Consider the following 10960-nt stretch of genomic DNA (forward strand, 5'->3'; position numbering starts at 1 on the left):
TGGCATGACCACACAATTTCCGCCAGCATGATTTTACATTCCAGCCATTGGTCATCTGACATGTTCACCCTTAAAGTGCAATACTGTCCTCTGCCATTTGGAAAATAGTGATAGTTGTTTACCCAAAAGGATGGTCCTTGAATGTCAATTAAGCAATTGGTTTTCCCCTTTAAAATATTTTGAAACCAAATAAATACAGTTCAAAGAAAATCAAATATCTGGACTTTTTTCTGCCCTAAGTTATCTTTCTTTCTCCTGTTTTGATTTGATTTGATTTATTATTCTCGCATGTAGGTACAGTGAAATATTTTGTTTTGCCATGCAGTACAGGCAGATCATACCATACAAATTGCATTAGGGTAATAGATGTGTTGCTTGGCCCAGAGTCTAGGAGATTAATTTCTGGAGAATCCAAAACAATTTCTGAAGAGTTAGCAATCTATTGTGTGGTGAGTTCAGAAAATCTTCACATAGTCAGTCCATAGCCTATCAATGTCTGGTGCAATAAATTCAGATCAATCAGCCAGCTGCTGGATTTTGTTTATTAACTTTTCAGGGAGAATTTTTATTGCCAGCAGCATTCGTTTAACATTGGCCAAATCAAGGCAAAGGATTACTGAATTTCAACCACATGTTATATTCAGCACAAGTAAAATTTCAGTGGAATTTTGCTGTAGTTTAGATAACATTGTACTGGAAGCCAGCCCTGCTCATAAAATTGGTATGCTCAGAAATTGTATCTATCAACATGGCAAATTACTGCTCATTGTATATTTATAGAACTTCAAGAAGGTTCTCAATATTTAGTATTTTTAGATGTAAATACACTAATAAACACTTCTATAAAACTTTTAAATGTTAAAATATATTTAGTTTAGTAAGAAGCTGACTACTATGCATAAATGAAACTGGTAAGTGACTTTTTAGTCATTTTCAATTATTTAAAATCAGGTTACTCACAAGTGGTGAACTTTTTTTTGTGATAAACCTAATTTCAGCTGTACCAGTATTAAAATGCTGCTTGATTGCAGCGATTTAAGGTTGATTTTAGTTTTGGGATTGTGTAAATAAATTTTGTGGAAATAAGAACCATAAAATCAAACAGGAAAGCCAGAACAATTTGCACCCAGATTGCAAATCACAGCCACAGCCGAAATTCTACCTCCTAAATCAGTGGTCACTACATTTGTTATGTGATACATTCAAAGCCTAGCTAGTGGATGAAGTAATCAAATAGTTTGTGAAGATAGAAAAATGATTTACTTATTTTCGATGCATGCACAAATCTCAGTAGCAATTTCTTCACGGCACTCAGTTGCGTAAGTTTCAAAATAAGTACTACATTAGCTAAGTTCTCTATCCAAGCATGGGCTACTTTAAAATGTTTAGCATTTTGTTTCTAAAATAAAATTACTGTTGTATTTATCCAATAAACGGCATGGTATTTTCCATTGATAGCAACAGATACTTTCGCCAAACAATGGAATTGTTGGATCAGAAAGTTGCAGATCTAGTACAGCTATACACACATTGGATTCTGAACAACCACAAACAGGAAGGTATTTATATAGTTCTCAGAAATGTAAATCACCAAGAAAATGCATTCTGTTGCAATAGACATTCATACATATAGTCAGCATGCTTCCAGACCTGATGAGTAATTGCAGCATTTTACGTTCATACCTTAGATTTTAAACATTGCTTAAGAGGGATAAGAAATTGGAGTTTTTTGTCTTGCACTCAGCAGACTAGGATGCAAGAAACAGACTTGAATAAAGGCATTGTATTTTGTACAGCAATGAGAAGAGGGCTAATTGGTTGGGCCATAATTGGCATAGAGAATGCAGCAAGAACAAGTTACCTTTTGATCTTAATTTGGCAGCAGAGATTAGCTATCCTCATGAACTTTTTATGAGAAAGGTTCATTGTATGTACAAATTCTTTTACCCTACATGAAACTGGATCCTATGTATTTGTATATGTCGCTTCTAGCACAAGCAAATATGTCACACTGCAAACCCAATAGATGATAACTTAGTCTGGATTATTTCATAAATGATTTCCAACAGCAGATTCAGATCTAATGATGGATAATTTTTCTGAGGGTTGCAAGCAACATTGCCTGTGAGTTGCTTGGCTGCGCATGTGCGTAGCCACTCCAAGGTTCCGTGTCAGCAGAAATGACTGCCATGCATGGACCTTGAAGATATATACAGCAGGAAAGAACAGTTGAGGGAATATTGCTTGCAAGCACAAGCTGAGCATGATCAGTATGCTGACCGCTATGAATGGTCAATGAGATGTGTTGTTTGATATGGTCTGCCAATTGTTGGGGCATATGTCCTACACACCTGGCATCACACTGGCACTGAAACGTTATTCATTGCATGGTAGGTACAGCATCTTTTTGACTGGTGGCTACATTCTCTTAATGGAGAAAAACACTTATGGATTTACTGCATAGTTGCAGCATGAGACAATTAGCTTCACTTGTTCAAATTTTTTAAGATGCTTTCTCCTTTCGGAGTAATCTGAGGCAGACTCGGGACTGCTCAGGGCCAAAAGTGGTGGACAAAGGATGACTTATGAGTTTCAGCACCCAATCAATACCCTCTTCCCATACTATATAAAATGGTGTCTCTTTGTTCAAATCTGTTTCTTGTGTCGGAGTTCTGATGAGTGCAAGACTAAAATCTTCAAATTGTCTCCTTTTAGCACAGTCCAATTCTGTACAACGAAGCATTATTTTTATCTCAGATTTTCACAATCTAAAGTATTTTACTTTGTATTGAAGTTGAATGCAGACACTACTTACAGTCTAGATTCTTAAAAAGTCCCCTTCAGATTTACACACTGTCCTACTGTCTTGTATTTAGAGAATTCTGATTATTCTGTTAACAGCAACAAGATGTTTTTAATGGGGCATTTATGCACTGATCAAGGTTATGGGTGTTTATCTTGGGAATTGAACATTTGCTCCCAGTTTTGGGATTTAGGTCAAATTGTACAATGAAAGTGTGTGAAATGATCAAAGAGACTAAAGTACCTTGGGCTTTCATGTGGAAGAAGACTAGCAAGATATTTTGTGGGGATCGATGTGAAGAAATTAGCCAGCACTGCTAAGTTTTCACTTGGCTGGTGGCAAGAAAACATGTGGCATAATTTTCTACAGTTCTCTCAGAGAGTCCAAGTTACTCTGGCAGCATGCATTTTTAGCCGTATGTTGTATTCACTTTGAATAGTGATGGTAGAAGCTCCAGTAGCATTCTTTATATCACATGGTCAATCATGACTCTTTTCTGCTCTTACCATCTGCCATTGGCATTTTGTGAAAGACTTTACAGGTTGAAACACAACCTGTTTGTTTGTGTTAATGAACACTGTCCTTGAACATCAAGCCCTGAGTTAGGATTCAAAGCCAAGCTTTGGCTTAAACACTTACTAACCACTGCGTCATAAGACTTCCCAACCAAGCAATTACAGTACCCATCTATTTTGAAAGGAGATAAGCTTAGCCAATATTGTGATGATGCTATGGCTTTCAGATGTTACTTTGTTCTTTTTTGAAAAGAGAGATTGAATAAGAGGTAACAAGCTGTGTGTAAGAAAGTAAACAGCCTGTGAGGTCTTGGGTTTTTTAAATTTGGAACAATGGAGACAGCCTTACTGGGAGTGGCCAGCTCTCACAGACAAGGCTTTCTAGTTTTTTTCAGTTTCTAGGTTTAGCTTTAAACAGTTGCTGTTGTGGGCTTGCAGAAGTAGAAGCTATGTTTTTCCTCTCTCGGTTACATCCAGAAGCTGGGGTTTCCCTCTGCTGCTGGGTTATCTGTGAGACAGATCTATTTTTCTTTTTTCGAAGGAGTGTGTTTATAGGATGTTACTATATTGGATGAGTTCATTAGTAACAGTTACTGTATCTATTATTCAGTTAAGTTTTCCAATAAAGTTAAGCTATTCTAAGTTCTTCTTTCGTTTGTTTGTATTTTAACTATAGTGTTTAAATAAAGTATGGGTTTTGCTTAAGGTCGAGTAGTTTGACCAGTTGCGTTACCTCTGGAACAAGGCACTTTACATATGCCTTAAAAATAAGAAAAAGTTTGAGAAGGTGGTAGTGAGCTCCCTTTTAGAACAGCAGCAGTCCATGTGGTGTAGGTATGTACTGTATGTGGCTTGGAATTGAACTTGTACGTGGGGGAGCTCCCATGCATCTGCTGTTCTTCTTCAGGTCTGTAGAAGTTGCTGGTTTGGATGGTACTATCAAAGGATCTTTGATGAGTTGCTAGTGTGCATTTTGCATATGGTACACTCTGCTGGCACTGTGCACTGGAGGCAGAGGAAGTGAGCTTTTAAGGTGGTTGTTCAGGTGATACACAGATGGGCTGTTTTGTCCTGGGGTCCTTTTGACACCAAGAATCATGATTTGATAAACTTCTGGGTTCCAAACCAGCACTGTTTTGGAAGAACCCTAGTACAGTTTTTCAATGCCAGATCAGTTAGTGTCAATGGGAGGCCCTCCAATACTGGGACATCACCCATCATCTCAACTGAGAGCTGCCAATATATGTAGGAGAGAGAGAACCTCTATTTTGACACCTCTTTCAGATACTACTTAAAATATACAATTAGAAAAAGAGGCCATAACTGCCAGACGACCCTCATGGTGGGTGAACCCCTCCACTAGGTGGTCTATAGTTAAAATTATCCATTGAAGAACTGACAACCCATTCACTCCCACGTTTCCCTCTCCCATCACCCGCAGTACGCTGCCAGGAGGCCACATCTTCTAACTAACCCTGTTCTGGCACCTTAATTGGCCCATTAATTACCTTTTTTTGGCTACCTGTTGCTTACGAACAGTTAGACATTCTGCCTTGACCTGGGTCTTTCAGAAATATCTTCGGGACAGGATTATGCTGGAAAATCTGCATTCTGTTTGCCAGTGAAACATTCTACGTCTGCTTGTCTCCTGCCCCACCTCAATCTGGCTTTGAAAATCTGGCCACTAATTTTGAAAATATAGGAAGAGCCGCTCTCTTCTGTTTGGCCTTTCAGTTAGATACTGCTGGAGTAATCTAATGGCATTTATCCACTTTAGTTCTATTTGCCTTAAACCATTACTCAAGAAAAGTCTGTTAATTTCAGATATGAAAATATTAATTTGCTCTATTATTCACAGCCTTTTGTGGAAGCAATTTCCAGATTGCCATTATCTTGATTGCACATCAAAGTTTTTCCATGTGGCATCAAAGTTTTCCAAATGACATAGCTTTAGTTTTAAGATTATGGTCCTTGTTGTGATTGCACCAACAACAGAATTGGTTAAACTACCCCATCATTTAATCATTTATCATTTAACCCCTCAATTCAATCATAAGTCTGCCTTCTAAACAAGTCAGGTTTACCATCCTGCCTTCAAATTTTAACACTGCAAGTCCTTTATTGTTCAAGTAAATAAGAGCTATATGTCTTCCTAGGTCAATATATTTTTCCTGAGATTTGGTGAATGAAACTGAAGCTAGTACACGCAAAGAGGTCAAAAGGACAGTCCTTACAACTGAAATGGCTGTTCTCTAATTCTGAATTCCAGTCCTCCTAAGATAAACAATATTCCAGTCATCATTTTTGCTTATTTGTACCTGTGCCTATCTTTTACTTAATTTCTTTTTTCTGAGCAACTTTCCCACCACCAAATCACCTTGACTTTTTTCTGTTTGTTTTAAAACTACTAACCATCACCAGTAAAATACCCATATAGCCAATTAGATATTTGCAAGCAAAGCCATTATGGGCAAAGCGAACCATGAAAACTAGGGAAGGTAAGGAGAGCAGGAAGGAGCTATATCAAAATTGATTTGAAGGGACAAATAAAGCACTGTATCCCCACAGTGCCCCTAAAGCTCTCCTAAAGGCATCAAGAGCATTGATGGACACTGTGTGCTCCTTCTCCAAGGACACCTGGGCATGGATATAATCACGGAAGAGGGGCACACAGTCAGTAGATAGGACACCCTCCACTGCCTGCTGCCCAGACCTGTTCTGTTTATCGTTTACTGATTTGAGTACAAGTGCCATCAGCTTTCTCCAATCCATGCAAATACTGATAAAGAGTAAGAAAATGTACAACAGTAATAATTTGTGGATAAATTTAAAAAGGATGCCCTTCTTTATCATGAATAAATGAGGAGGTCAAAATTAGTACTTATTTCAAAGTTTTAAGCAGTTCCATATTAATTACATGCTAATATATTTTCTTTTGTTAAATTTATTTTTTGAAACTCTTCAGACACTCAAGCTTTTGTGAAAGTATGTATTCTTGTAAGAGAGGATTACATAATAGAAGCAATGAGTCCTCCCACACAACTGAAAATATAATGGAAAATGATAACAAAGGAAGGCACTTACTTCAGCTGGCAGATCCATCTGGCTGTACCAATCCATTGAAGTGGCATGAACCCATTATTGGTGTGACAGACTTTTCAGCAGTTGCAGGTAATAAAGCAAACAGAGACTATGGGAGGAATCTTACAGGGCTCTGAGCGATGATGGCTTTGGCAAAATTTGTGGTAAATTTGTATGTGAAATCTGGCGAGGGCTATCTCAACTTCAAGAGTAAATCACTGGACTTTTCATGCATCTGACGAGAGGTAATGAGTTTCTCATTTGGCAGTGGTGATTTGCCAATTAAGGGGGTTATAGCTTGTGAAACACCTCATCAATGCCACAACTCATTTCATTCATATTCACCTTCCTATCTTACCAAATCTGCCAAACAAACTGACTGTTGAGAATTGTCTCATTACCTCTCATCAGAGCAGATATCTGTTGACTTCAGTTGGCCACTGCTCCAAAGAACCTGAATTTTGGACACTGGGCACTAACATCTCATGGCACAGTCCATGTACCAGCCCTATGTACTCCATATCCATAGACATCAAACTACAATATATGCCAGCCCCTAAGAACTCTCATGGCTCATCTCTAATCCTTTTACAATACAGTTTGCCATTTCAATGTGCACCGTGGGCTACAATGCCAACTGTCATTGTAATGCTGCTGCAAGGACACTGTGTGCTAAGGGACACAAATCCAGGTCATGGGCCAGATCTGGATGCTCACAGTGATGCGTTATTCCTGGAATGGCACATGGTAATACGAGGACAGAATCAAATGAAGGCAACACTACAGAGTTGTAGGTAGTTAATGAAGCAAGTTCGATAAGATAGGGCAAAAAATACCATGAGGCCTCTCAGTGCAGAACCCTCCAAAAAACTCAGTGATTGGCACCTAGCTAAATAAACGTAGGATTCATCCCTATTTCTTTTTAGATAATGGAAGTTAAAATTTGGATTATTTAGAGTCATACAACACAGAAACAGACTCTTTGGCCCAACCAGTCCATGCTGAACATGATCCCAAATGAACTAGTCCCACTTGGCTCATATCCCTCCAAACCTTTCCTATTCATTACTTAACTAAATGGCTTCTAAATGTTGTAATTGTATGTGGACACTCGTGGTTTCCCTCACCCTACTTACCTTGAACCCATCACAATGACCTGGACGCTGTCAGTCAATATAAGCTGTCTGCAAACTAGGAATCCTGTCATCTTGGAATGGGGCCTTAACTAGTTATCTGCCAGCAAGCAGGTGGTCCTAAACCAGTCCTGTTTCTTTGAAATGTTTTGGGAGGCCTCTTGTGGTGCTTTGGTAGTGTCTTTAACTCCAGGCTGGAGGGCCTGGGTTTAAGTTCAACTGCTCCAGAGGTGTGTCTCAGCACATCTGGTTAGATTGATTAAAAAATATGCATGTGCATCTCAATGGATAAAATAAATAGAAATTGTTCAGGTCAGGATTTTGGTTGGGAAATATTGACCTGCCCACTACCAATCTAGATCTCAACTTCAACTGAAAATTTGGCCCAGAATATCAGCAGGTTTAATTGTATTTAATTTTTCCGAGAAAGAGTCACCAGACCCAAAACATTAACTCTGATTTTCCCTCACAGATGCCACCAGAACTTCTGAGCTTTTCCAGCAATTTCTGTTTTTGTTCCAGGTTTGATTGTGAGCTTAACCTGATGATTTCAAGCTATTCTGTTTTGCGAAAGTGATGTCTTCAAGGAATTTTCTTGGGGATCATATACAGCAATAGTAATTAATTTTATTACCTTTAATACTTTACAGGTATACCAAAATAAATGTGGTTAGTTCTTGTTACATAATTTAGTAATTACAAGTGTTAAGGGAAAGTGTATTGGTGTTATTCTATTCTTTCCTCTGCAGTTTACTAAATACTAATTCTTTTCGTGCTTGAAAGAACATCTTTCGGTTTTATACCTTAACAATTGAATTTTGCCACCACTATGACTAAGTAACAAATAAGTCATATTAATTAGAATAGGGTAGGCAGAGATTTTAAAATAGATTATCAAACCAGCTACCCAACACAGGAATGGTGCGCAGTGATCAAAAGAGAAATGGAAAAAATGGTAAAAGTATTCAAAAACATAATTAATTGTCACATCCCTTGTTCACTTAACTTCAAGATAGTAATCTTGAGGCATGACCTATCAGCATTATATTAATTCCCACATTATTATATACAGTATTACTATTATCTATTACTGATAATCAAGCTTTGCATTCGAAACGATTATTGTAGGAAATTGTTCCCCAGACTTGGACCTTCTCACTGAGAACTCAGAGGATCATATACCGCTACCAATCCCTCAACAGTGTAAATCTAAAACATTTCTACAGCAGACTAATTGTGGTGAAAAAGAAAATGAAGATTTATCTCAACCGTGGTCTACAAAAAAGTAAGTGAAAGATTGTATAATAACTTAAAGTAAATTAAGATAAGTCATATTTACTTTATGAGCGAATGTTAATTGGAATTGAACCATTTACATTTCCATTATTATAAACATTCCTAGATGAGTGAATCAATAGTTTACTAAGTGCCACTGAGCAAAGGTTGCATTAATTTTAAATACTTAATCAACTGGAAATCTATCTCTGTATAATTGGTTCTTAGATCTTTCAAATGCTCAGTCCATGTTGAATTATTGCATTTAAAATTAATTCGCAAGATTAAAACATTTTTCTGTTAGATTCATACTTGGTAAAATGTGTAATAAAAATTCCAAATATGAGGTTTAATATATTTAATGCATATAAAAGCCATCTGTCAAATTACAGTAAATAGATCTATACCATTTACTGTTTTTATGTAACAAAATATACTGAATAACAAATACAGTGTAATATTACATGTGGAAATTTATTTACATATTGCTTAAATTACTTTAAAATTCTTGAAAAAGCTTTGAAATTGGTGGGATATGTTTTGTGTATTGCAATCCAATATCTACATTTGAATAACTAATTTTCTGTATCTTCCAACATTAACACTTTTTAAGAAAGCACAAAAATTACCAAAATTTAACTCAGCTCCTAACTAGGACATCAAACTGCAAGCCCTCAACCACATGCAACTGGACTACCAAAAGGTATTTGCTAAATTACATCATAAAATTAATAGTTAAAACTGTGGGAGTTCAGATCAAAAACTCAGCAATGGATGAGAAATTTGCTGGAGTGCTGAAAACAACAGATGAGTAATGCTCATTAGGTGAGTAGTTAGCGGAATATCAAAAAGTTCAAAGTTGGGACCACTATTTTTCTAATAGGCATTAATGACTTAAGAAACTCCACTGAAACTGATAAGATTTATAAATTCCACCAAACCAGGAGCTGTAGTGGAAATCGAATAGCAGGTCCAGACATTATAGGTTGAGTTAAACAAACAAAATATGTGAGTTCACTGCACAAGCAGCTAAAATGTGATGCAGATAAACATAAAGTTCTGCCCAAAGTGAAAAAAAAAAGGGTAACAAAAAACTGTACAAATTCATCTACCTTACACCCTCTCTGATCTTTGTGTTGGCCCTCTGCAGTGTTCCAATGAAGCTCAATACAAGTCTAAGGAACTGCACCTCATCTTTAGACTGGCCACTTAATAGCCTCCAGACTCAATATTGTGTTCAAAAACTGTAGACCTTAACCCCTGCCCTAATTTTGTTTAATTTTGTTTTACTGATTTTTCTCTCTCATTTCTTTCTTAAATCCTCTAAGTTTGCAATTTGGATGACTGCTATCCTGCCCATTCATATTTCCCCTAGGCACACCTTTTGTTTCTTGTCCCATTACTACTCCTTTTGGCTTTTCACCATGAAACCTTTGTCATTTTAATCTCTCCTTTCCTCTGCCCTATCACAAACTATCCCTTTTATTCTTCTTCCCACCTTTCCCCCTTAATTTGCTCAAACTTTATAGGCTGAATCTTCCCATATTTTGGAGGAACATAGCAGATTAAGCAGCATTAGAGGAGCAGGAAAGTCAACTTTTTGGGTTTACTGGAAGTAAAAGAGGACTGGTGAAGGGTGGAAAGCCAAAACGTCAACTTTCCTGCTCCTCTTACGCAGCCTGACCTGCTATATTCCTCCAGCTCCATACTGTATTGACTCTGACTCCAGCATCTGCAGTTCTTGCTATCTTCCCATATTTTGGCTGTGTCAGTTTCAATGGCACATGGTAATTTTTCTCACACAGTCTTCGTCTGTTTACTTCTTTACTTATGCATCCGGCTTCCACAGTGCACTTCTCATTGAATTATGTAGAGAGAGAATTGCTCACCACCGCCAGGATCTTTGGCATAGATGCTGCAGGTGCTAGCTTTAAACCTTTGCTGTGCACCAGTTCAAACACTGCAAATTAGGAAATACCATTTAAAGTCAGCTGCTTCACTGCTATGCTGGAGGAAATGGCTGAGAAAGGGAAATCAGCACCTGGAGAGGAAGTGAGATAACAAGGTGTAGAGCTGGATGAACACAGCAGGCCAAGCAGCATCAGAGGAGCAGGAAGGCTGACATTTCGGGCCTAGACCCTTCTTCAGAAATG

Source organism: Rhincodon typus, chromosome 10, assembly GCF_021869965.1.
Source record: "Rhincodon typus isolate 14 chromosome 10, sRhiTyp1.1, whole genome shotgun sequence".
NCBI classification, from domain to species: Eukaryota; Metazoa; Chordata; class Chondrichthyes; order Orectolobiformes; family Rhincodontidae; genus Rhincodon; species Rhincodon typus.